Source organism: Accipiter gentilis, chromosome 22, assembly GCF_929443795.1.
Source record: "Accipiter gentilis chromosome 22, bAccGen1.1, whole genome shotgun sequence".
NCBI lineage: Eukaryota > Metazoa > Chordata > Aves > Accipitriformes > Accipitridae > Astur > Astur gentilis.
The window spans coordinates 22,649,902-22,660,719 of record NC_064901.1 but is presented as its reverse complement, the minus strand read 5'-3'; the positions used below and the strand labels follow the sequence as shown (position 1 = coordinate 22,660,719).

General features: G+C 52.2%; 1 protein-coding gene across 5 annotated transcripts in view; it reads left to right on the top strand.

Annotated features, from left to right (window-relative positions):
- Positions 1-1,643: 1,643 nt before the first annotated feature.
- PRDM11 (PR/SET domain 11) overlaps positions 1,644-10,818 on the top strand; it is a 56,177-nt gene continuing 47,002 nt past the window's right edge. Inside the window, exon 1 of one of the 5 annotated variants that reach the window (XM_049825164.1) lies at positions 1,644-1,674. The gene's annotated coding sequence lies outside the window, so the exon portion shown is untranslated. Of the gene's footprint in view, positions 1,675-1,725; positions 2,255-3,571; positions 3,861-10,818 lie in introns of those variants that run through there. The other 4 variants (XM_049825162.1, XM_049825165.1, XM_049825169.1 and 1 more) reach the window with 4 other exon arrangements.

The following is a 10,818-nucleotide window of genomic DNA, read 5'->3' as shown; positions in this document are numbered from 1 at the left end:
TTTTTTTAATTATTATTTTTTCTCCCGGTTCATTCATCAATCATATTTACAAGCCCATTGTCGTATTTGCTGCCAGTTTAGTGTTCTCACACATTTCAGCACACAGAGAGAAACTGCAAACTCAGGCAGCTCTATTAGGATCTCTAATATTTCTGAGGAGTCTGAAGGTGCTGACAGCTTATGGTATGTCTTTCCCAGGCAAGTGCAAGTGCCTCAAAGTCCATCTATCCACGATTACTGGAAGGGGTAAAATTACACAGCACGCTTACCCTCGGAGAAGGAATCCTCTCCCCAGAGGTTAGAAATGGGGAACAAGAAGCATACCACAGCTGGAGATCTGACGAACGATACTCGTTTGAACTTCCGAATAATCATCTGTGCCACACTGGCTGCCTTTGCAAAGCCAGCTTGTTTTGAACCCGAGTCGATTACCTTCCTCGCTGTCTTGCCAGGCAAATTATCTTTTGCCAACTTAAGTGATACACCAAGACCTGATCCAGAAGTCCTGCCACCCCCCAAACTTTTGGCAACGGCAGTGGAAGCAGCTCAAGGATGGCAGAAGTGGGCCTCTACCTTGCTTGGGCTGTGTCCTTTTTTACTTTGTGCAGTCACCGATTTTTCTTGGCTCCACACCATCCTTTTATAGTAGGCACCTCGGGGTGGAGGACGTTAGGAAAGAATTTTATTTCTTGGGACTGCAGAAAAGGGTATTTCTCAGGGCTGCAGAAAAAGGGAAGCGGTTCCAAGTATCCAGGCATGCACATTGTCACCACAGCCCTGTTCGCATACAAGCCCATTGTCGACCAAAGGAACTGGAAAATTATGGCTATTTATCCATCCCTCTCTTTACCCCCTGCTGCGCCTCTTTTGGCAAAGCAGCTAAACAGTTTGCATTGTTTCAAATTTAATGCCTGCAGATGGTTTTATTTAGAATTTGTTTTATTGGTGAGACAGGCTTCCTCTGTTTATTAAATTGTGCCTACTTTTGTCATCCGTCATGTTGCTCGTAATTTCTGCACAGCGCTGGAGGGTAGGGTTTGTTGTTGTTGCTGTTGGGTGGGTTGTTTGGTTTTGCTTTTTTTTTCTTTCTTTTTTTTTTTTTTTTTTTGGCGGGGGGGGGGGGGGGGGGGGAGCTGTTGTAATCTGAAATACGACCGAGCTCTGAGCTCCAGGGAAACCCCGCGTCTTCACATTCCCTATTTATTTTTTATTTTTTTTGCTCGCAGAAGGGCATGAGGCTCCGAACGGGCGATCAGAGGCGCGCACCGGCGGGGTGTCCCCCCACACCGGGGCCGCTCAGACTCGTCCCCCGGCCGCTGAAGGAGCCCCACGGGCCGGGGTAGGAGTGGGGGGTGCAGGTCTTACCCCGCTGTCCCCGGCCCCGGCCCCCCCAAAGAGGCGGGCGAGCCCCGAGGGGCGCGGGCGGTGCGGTCCCCGCTCCACCGAGGCGGCGGCAGGTGGTGGCCGCCGTGGGAGGGGGGGGGGGGGGGGGGGAAAGCCCGGTGGCTCCGCCGGGCCAGGCCGGGCCCCCTCGGCCGGCGGCTCCCCCCGCGGGCCGCCCGGTTTTTGTCCTTAAGAGCCCCCCCCCCCCTCGGTCCTCCCGGAGCCCCTGGCCGGCCGCGGGCGCAGATCGCCGCCGGCTCCGCGCAGAACTCGCAGGCTCCGGAGCAGGAGGTGGGAACCGGGAGTGATTTGGGTTTGCTGGGCGTGTGGGTTGGGTTTTTTTTTTTTTTTTTTTCCCTGCTTTGTGCGGCTTTTGGGGTTTGTTTTTCTATTTTTTTTTTTTTTAATTTTTTTTTTTTTCCCCCTTCCTCTCTTTCCACCTCGGGTATTTGGAGAGAAAGGCTGGAGCACCTCAGCCCCCGGGACAACCCTAGCGGGCCGGGCCGGGCCGGGCCGGGCCGGCGGCGGCGCCTCCCCCCCCCCCCCCTCCGGTTCGGGGGGTCCCCGGGCTCGGCCCCCGAACGCCCCTCTCTTCCGTTCTCCATGTCATTTCCTGTGCTAATAAGATGGTGGTCACGGCCGGGAGGGAGGGAGCCGCCGCTGCCGCCGCCTCCGCCGAGCCCGGCCCGGCCCCGGGACCCGTCCTCGCCTGGGACTAGCCAGCGGGGCTCGGCGGGGAGGGAGGGCGCAGCCAGCCGGGCTCTCCCCCCCCCCCCTTCCCCTTCCCCTTCCCCTTCCCCTCCCCTCCCTCCCCGGGCTGAGCGGGGCCCCCCGACGCCGAGGCGGGCCCCTCCGCGCCCGCAGCGCTGAGGTGAGTCAGCCCCGCTGGTAGCCAAGGTGGCCACGAAAATGGCTGCGCAGCGCGGGGGGGGTGTGTGTGTGTGTGAGGGAGGGGGGGGGGGGGTGAGGGGACGACGGGACCCGGCCCAGAGCGTGAAGGGAGAGTCCGGTTGAGGGGTGCCCCACTGAGGAGGGGGGGGGGGGGGGGTGCCCGCAGCGGGCGGGGCGGCGGTGACGACCCGCGGGCACAGGTAGGGTGCCCCCCCCCCCCCCCCCCCCTTCCACTATGGCCCGTCCTCCGCCGCCGCGCCCGTTCCGCGTCTGCGCCCGCCCTCCCCCTCATCTTCCCCCCCCCCCCCCCCTTCTTCTTCCTCCTCCTCTTCTTCTTCCTCCCCTCCCTCCACCGCGGCCGTTAGCGGGGCCGGTGAGTGACGCGGCCGGCGGCCAATGGGCGGCGGGCGCGGGCGCGGCGGGGTGGGGCGCTCCCCCCCCACACACACTCCCCTCCCGGGGGATGGCGGCGGCTGTGGTGGCGGTGGCCGGGGGCTTAGTTCGGTGGGACCGGGCGATCTCGGCGGCGGGGTTCCCGCCTCTCCGGGCTTCGCCGCGACCCGCTCAGCGGCGGAGCGGGTCGCGGCGAAGCCCGGAGAGGCGGGAACCCCGCGTTAGCTGCACCCCGCTTGCGGTCCTGATGCCTGCAAACACCTCCCAGCTCCGTTTGGGGATACTTTGTTGAGTCGTGTGGAAAAACTTCACCAAATGTGTGTTTCGGGGCCTTTTTCCCCCCCTTTGTCCTTTTTTTTTTTTTTTAACTTACTGAATCTTTCTGGCTTCTCTGCAACCGCTCCTGAAGAGCGTGTGGGTTTTTTTCTATAAACCCGATTCCTATATCCCTTAGCATATTCCAAAGGGAAAATGCTTCCCTTTCTGCATCCCTGAGAGAAAAAAAAAAAAAGCTGGCCTGTGGGCAAAACTGCTGGCTCGGTGTTGCTTCCTCTTTTTCCAGTGATTAATGCTGCTCATTAATGGGAGGAGAACTGGCAGAACCTGCTTAAAAAAAACCCCAACAAACCAAACAAAATACCGACTTGACCGTAAGAGAGGGTTGTTTTCCAGCACTGCAGGTGCGCGCCGCGGTTTTTTGTTAAGCAGCAAAGGAGCTCCGGCTCCAAATATCCAGCAGCCCCTGGATCCGGTCCTGCCGGCAAGGTTTGGTTCCCTGTGAGATGGGTGGAGCGCGAGCATGCTGCCTGGGTTGGGCTTCGTGTCCCCTAAATTTCCCCTTGTGCAATCACCGAGATGATAAGCCATGAAAAGTGGAAAGGGAAATGACTCTTCCAACTTTCTCATGTGTCGTGTATAAACCCCGCAACAGGCGCGCGTCGCTGGTGAGGACGGCGCGGTTTGTTGGGTTTTTTTTGTTTTCACGTGCGAGCAGCAGTTGGAAACAAAAGCATTCGGATGATGCGCCGTCCGCTTCTTGCGAGGGGTGCTTCCGCCGAAGGTGCTCCTGCTCTAAAAAGAACGGTTCAGCGCGACGCAGGGCTCTGGAATCGTGTGCAAGTCTGCAAAGAGCTCCAAGTGTCGGGGTTCTTGGTGCGGCCAGCAGAAGGACTGCGGTAGCGAAGGCAAGGCAGGTTAGCTGGCGCTGCTCACCGGGGAGGATTTGAGGTAGCCACGGGAGATGCTGAAGGTTGCCCTTGCCTCTTGGCTAGATGCTGAGGTGACCGATCCCACTGCGGTGTGCAGGAGCAGGACCGGGGGAAGCTGCTCTTTCCTCCTGGCCGGGAGTCCCATCAAAAGCTGCTGCTCTTTCTGGCTGCCCGTGGGGCGTGCGGGAGGAGGTCCCGCGGCTCCCAGCTCAGCGATGGTTTTGGTGCGGACCTTGCTGGTTTCAGGAGAGCGGCCTGTTGCTCCTCTGGCATCTTTGTGGACCGTGCATGAAGCACGGTGCTTTCTGGGCCAGTTTATGGGGAGCTCTCTCACTGTGAACCTTACCAGTCCCTGGTAGCGATTACTTGGGGTTTTTTGACAATTTAAGGGGGAGGATTATTGTGAGGGTAACACTGGTTTTAAATAATAAGGACAAAAGCAAGGGCTTGTCTGAAACCTTATTTTCGATGTACTGAAGCGAGGTTGGCCCTACTGGTATGGGGTAGGGGCAGATTGTTTGCTCGTATTCCTAACTGGAAAGCGAGGGACCTGCTGAAAATGGGTAGGAGCGGGGTAGGGTTATGTCCACGAACACTGCGAGAGGAGCCTGAAGCGGGAGGGCTGCTCCGCTGCAGCAGGCTGGCTCTGCAGTCGGGGGCCCACAAGCATTGCGGTGAGTGGAAGTTGCCACCCTGAGTCAGGAATCGGAGAAAAGTATGTATATTGAGGAGAAAATTGACAAGCCCAGGCAAGAGAGGTCTTTGGTCTTTTTTTAAAGAGTACCACGTACACTTTATCCTTCTGTTTGGGTTTGGGTTTTTTTTCATATTCTTTTTTCCTTTCATAACTTCTGTCTCATGCTGGTTAATTCCCAAGTGAAGCTGTGTTTTTTTGATCCCACCCCATGTCCATTTATGCAAGAGAAGTATGTGCTTTTACCTATCTCTTTATTCTTGAAGTTGCTGTTAGCAGGGCCTCTCTCTTGCTGGTTTGACTATAAGCGCTACTAACCATTTCCAGAGCTCTTAAAATACTGCCTAATATTCATGACTTTTCCGAGTAGCATATTTAAGATTGTTATTGCCAATCCGGGGCTGTTGGCATGTGTGTGAAAATTTGCGTGGAGAAACTAAACACAGTCCCAAAGACAAAATGGTTTTGTTTTTTTTTGATTGACACTCAAGTAATAATACTGTAGATTGACTGGGGGACCTCCAGAAGGAAGAAATAAGCTGCTAAAACTTGATCTGAAGGTACAAGGCCAGGTAGCTGTAAGAAGTAATGACTCTTGTTCCCAGTGGTGTGAGTGCAGGTGGGAACTTTTGATGCCTACTTTGCATTGGGAACATGTGTATCCGAGGCGTATGAACAACCGTTTCTCCTAAGAATGCCAAAACAAGCAAACATCGCTTTTATTCCTCAGTTTGGATTGCAGCTTTCTGGCATTTTAAGAGATCTGGAGTCAGTCGGACGTGTATCCGGGTATGCGTGACATTGTCTTCTTGCATCAGTATTGAGTTCTCTGATCTAGGCTCTCACCTGAGCGTGGGCCCTTCAGACCCCAGGGCTGAGAGCCACTTCAAGCACAGGCGTTTCCAGTGAGGGGGGATTGACACGTGCAACATCTACAGGCACGGAGCAAGCGGCAGAATTCCTCCCGGCCTGCCGCGGCGTGCTAGCTTTGCCGCTTCACGTCTTGCCCCTCGTTGTCATGTTTGTGGCATATCGCAAGCAGTTCTGTACATCGCTCCTGCATGAAGCTCGGCTGTAGAGGGTGAAGTTTCTTGGGCCAGAGCTCCTGTGCAGCTGCAGAGAGCTTCAGTGCCTCCTCTTGCACTGACCTCTCCACAGTAGTGGACTAAAGAAAGCTTAAATTTCACAGGCTCTTCTGTTCTCCCTGTGACCTCTTCTCTGCTACTGAAGGTGTTTTTAAGTAAAGCCTCTAGAGCAGTGGTCCTTTTAAAGCTGCGGCGTGAAATGTTGCTTTCTAGCAATCCGTGCTAGCTCAGCTTGGCCATGCAAGTGGATTCCAGTAGCAAGTCCAACCTCCCAGAGAAAAAGCAGAGAGGACAAGGTGAGAGGCAGAAAGGTTCATGTTGCCCTGCCTGGCATCTTCAGAAAGAAGGTGAGGGAGAAGTGCTTTGGAAGGTGAAGAAGTTTGCAGGTAAAAGAGGCCAAACAAAGAGCGATGGAAAATACAGAGCAGTCCCGTGGCTTCTTTGGAAGGTGGGAGCAGCCAGGGTGGATGGAGAAGAAACCTGGTGAGGAGAGCAGCACAAGCATCCCATGTTAGAGAAGTTTTTCTTTAAAATGCCCACCGCATGATAGGCACTACACTACTAATAGAAAAGACCGGGAGGATTGAGAGCAAGGAGGGGAAAAAAGCAGAGGCGTTGGGGGTCAATTTTGACTTGGCATCTAGAATCATGTTTACAATGTGGAGTTTTAGTGGTCTAGTCACTGTCCTCACCACATAGGCTTCAGACTTTGGCTAGAGTCAGTGAAGATGGTGCTAGCACTGGCATTTTTCCTCCTTCTGTCCCAAACTCTGCACATAATTGCAAGAACCTACATATCTGCTGAGAGACAGTCAAGCGATTAAAAATACTGACACTTAAAGCTTTGCTCTTGTGCTTCCTGATCATTGGTCCATTTGTGTGAGCAGGATAGCTCCTATGCTTGAGAGCTGTTGTTCAAAGGCCTCCTCTCTCTGCAAGGCAGGGAGGCAGCGCTCTGGCGTTTCAGACTCAAAACGGTTTCTCTGCAGTCAGAAGGTAAAAACATTATACATATAATTTAAGGTTTAAGCTGCAGAAACTGGCAGCCTCCAGAGAGAGATCAGTAATGCGTACTGCAGAAGACCGTTTCAGTGCAGTCCCTCGGTCACGGACAGCCATCAATAAGGGGCCCATCAGAAGGGTATCGTAAGCAAAGTCGTCCAATTTGAGCATGCTCTGATAAATGGCTTCAATTCTCTGCCCCCTTTTTTCTCTCCTCCTTAGGCTTTGGCTTTTTAGCAAGGCTAGTGTTACTTCGGCAGTAGCGACTTGTCCCGGAGGAGAGACTGCTGTTCCAAAATAAGTGTCGGCGTCGAGCCCTGCCAGGTCCGGCACTCCTGGCGGCTCCACCACGCTGCCTGTGCCGCTGTCGGCTGGGGGCTGGCTTTTGAGCATGGGTCCTGGGGGTGATGTATGAGGACAGCGTGGTGAAAGTGCATGGGAGGTGATGGGGGGGGGGGATTATCTCATGCAGCAGCTCTAGAATTGCTTTAATTAGCTACCCCTACGAGCCAGTGGTGCTCCCGCCTTGCACAGTGGCGAGCCGATGCACTGAGAGTCCTTTGCCGGTCCCCAGGCCAGGTCATCCCTGCGCACTGAGGACCGTGGGCTCCAGGCTCCTGAGTGTAGCCCCCGTGAACACCCTTTGAGAGTGCTGAAGGCTGGTAATTGGAGCTGATGTTGGTCAGGGACATCAGCTGTTTCCAGGCTGATAACCGCCATGAAATATTGTCCAGTACATTCCTTTGTGGTACAATGAAGCTTTATTTTGAAAATGTATCGTATACACTGTGTCGTAATACGCTGAGTGGAGTTAAATGTGGTCCTTCAGCTGCGGGCTCAAACAGGTGAGCAGACTAAGTGTACATAGCAACTTCCTAGAAAGACGTTGTAAGTTCGGTTGGGATTACCTTTTTCCACTCCTAGCATGTTCCTCTTTACACCTTTCATTCAGATAAACCTTGACTTCTCATGTCTGTTTATATTGCGGGGCTTTGCTGTTGTAGGTTTCTTTTTTTACATTTCTTTTGTTCTGAGGCTGCTGGAGTACTTCATGTGGTCTGTTGCTTTCCTTGAGTTGTAGACCTCTTGCTTGGAAAGGCTAATGTGAACGGTAAATATGCCACAGTTTGCAGAGTCCAGTCCTTTTATCCCTTCAGAGTAAATTAATGAAAACACCTGGAAACTGACTGAAGGAAAAATCAATACCAATCACACATGAACATACTTTTGTGAACGATAAAATATGTTCTAGAGTTGTCATGTATACACACCTAGGCATGCAGATGATCTTCTTTGAGCTCAAATGAGATCAGTCAGCTTTTGAAGAACAGAAGCTTTTTAATTACTGAATTTCTCTTCCCTTGGTGATTGGGAAGAGAACTTTCTGATGTATGGTATGTGTGCAAGTTGCTTTGTTCCTTGAGAGTTTTTTCCTAAATCGTGTAGTGAAGGACCGCTGGATGGGTGCAGCGGTACCTGACCCTCAGTGCAGGATGCCACCAGCTAACGCTGTGTTGCTGTTGCAAAGGCAGTACCTCCAGAAAGCAGATCCACTTACTGAGTCTCCCGGACGTGTTGAGAGCTAGCACCAAGTAAATCAGATGCTAACGTATCCTCTTTAGGTCTGATGGACTTGTGGTTGGTTGGGTTCTTTTTAACTAGGTCTCATTCTGTAGTCAGGTGGTGAAATGTTGCTTTTGAATTCTCTTGGGGTAGTGGGTGAACTTCTGTAGTCCCTCAGTGACGTGCTTGCATGAAGTCACTGTGATGTGCTCCCTGTTCTTTTTGGACTGGAACTGAATGAATTCTTGGGCTCTTTCCACGCTTCTGCTAATCAGTGTTTTAAAACTGTTGGTAGTGTAGAGGACCAGGTATTTCTGTGCAACCCAATACCTTCATGTAGAAGACATACTTGAGGAGCGGGGTTTGAAGGAATGGCCCAGAAGTGCTTGGACCCTGCTGGAAATTTTTTTGTAGTTAGCTGCCTTAGGATATACAGGGTCTGAACCCCCCTCTCCCTGTATGGAAGGGAATGTGCAGATCAAATGGTGGTGGTGGTGAATTCAGCACACGGATATCTGATTTCTTGGCAGATCCGACACTGGGAGTACCTGGACTGCTGCCTGCCCCAAGGAAGAGGGGGTCGGTGTGACCCATGCTCAGCCAGTACTCATCCAAGTGGCGTAATGTGAGCCCCTAACCTGTAGACAGATTTACCAGCCCTGAATAATGTCTGTTGTACTGTGAGATCTTATCTCCCTAATGGCCTGCAAGAGGGTACAAATGAGGAGAAATAAATATGGCTCTTGCTTTTGCTTCCACTGCATTTTGTGGAACAGTTGATTTGTTCTCGTTCTGCCTGGTGGGTTCGTTTAGTGCTTTTAAAGGACTGAGCTAGTTTGTTAGAATTTGAGGAACAAATGAAAATATGATTTGCTCTTACCTTCTCGTTTTCCCACCACATATTCTTTCCTTTTTTGCTGAACAAGTAAAAGCTGTGTCCTGAAGCCCAAGTGGAGTGAAACCACTGTAACAAACAGAGGAACTGTCATGTAACATGCTTCAACAGAAATGAACAGGCGCCAACTGGACAAATGGTACCAAAGCAGGATTTTATCTTTGTTTTGCATCTGTACCCGCAGGTCCCAATTGAATGGGGATCCCCCTGCAGCTGAGACCGCCTGCCTAGAGCTATTGGTCCTGCAGAGGCTTTTACAATTTGATGTTTGATTTCTGAAGCTTTTGAGTTGGGCGGTGGGAAGGGGCATCAATAACCAGGTGCCGGCTGGAAGTCTAGAGGTCTCTTGGAGGGGTGGCGGTTTCTCATCTGCCTTTGGGATAAAGAGCTTTGGGGCTGAGATTTGTAAGTCATACTGTCTGCTCAAGAAACTTTCTGTCATGTGGCTGTATCAAGGGTGAAATTGTCTTTTGTGGTTCGTGCTTTTTATGTGGCGGAATTTAAGGGCAGTCTTATAAAAAAACACCAGTGTATATAAAGGCAGACCAGCACTCAGTTGTCACTGTTGAGCGCGTTGTTGGCTTTGTGCAGGAAAACAGTGCTCTGGTGAAACGCGCTGAGCTTTCTGACTTGGTGGGGCACTTTGAATTTTGTGCGTAGCTTGGCCGTGGCTTACAGATGTGTGCGCAAGCCTGTTGGTCCTGTCAGCCTGTCCCATCCTGTCCACTAACACCACTAAACATTCAGCAGTGGAAGAGAAAGGCAAGAGTACTGCAGGTAATCTTTTTTTAAAAAAAAAGAAAAAAGCTGTAACTTCTAGAAAAGTGTTGAGTGAAATGCCGTCTCGTTAAAAGATGGATGTGCTCTCCAGAGGGGCTAATTTAGACACTAAGGAAATATATGTGGAGCTGATTGCTGGCCAGGTGCCAGTCACTGAAGGGCACCGGAGGCTGAAATGCCAGGCAGCGCTGGTAGTGCTGGCACTTCAGCCCATGACGGTTGGGTTGCATGAATTATCTCTTTGCCTTCCGGCTAATTTTATCCTGTTGATTTTTCATGAATCATTTCCCATCTCTGTGGGTTAGAAATTAAAGTGGAAGTTTGCTAGCCAGAATAGCCACATCTGCTATTTAGAAAGTAGTGTCTGGGGTTTGCTTCCTGCCCACCCCCACGCCTTCCCTTCCCCTTTCCCTTTTTACCCCTGTCAGTGTTCAAATATGTGAATCACTGGTGTTGCTCACCCACGGAAATTTTTAGGCTGGCCAGCCTGCACAAGCGCAGGGGTCCTCGGGATGCGCGCGAGCTCGTGGTGGGCGGCCGGGCGATGCTGGTGGCGGGCAGCCCGTGGGTGCTGAGTGCTATGTGGCAGGGTCCCAGGTGCGCGGCGAGGCTGGCAGGACCCGACCGGGTCATCTTGAATTTCCTACGCGTGCCTTATAAAACATTAAAGGTGCTCCAGTGTCTTTTCCCTCTCCCAGCACAGCAGAGCAGGAGCGCTGCAGTGGCCCAGCCTGCTGCGTGCCTACCGAGCACTTCCTCACTCCAGCCTTTTTGTCTGTCCGCAGATGAGAGTAGGTCATTTGGGCAGTAAATTCACATCTCTGCTTTCTATAAAAGCACCTGCGTGATGAAAAACTTGGAACTTTTGCAGACCCAAAGATAACTTCCCTTTGTTGAGCTGTGTGTCCTTGATTGCCGTCAAGG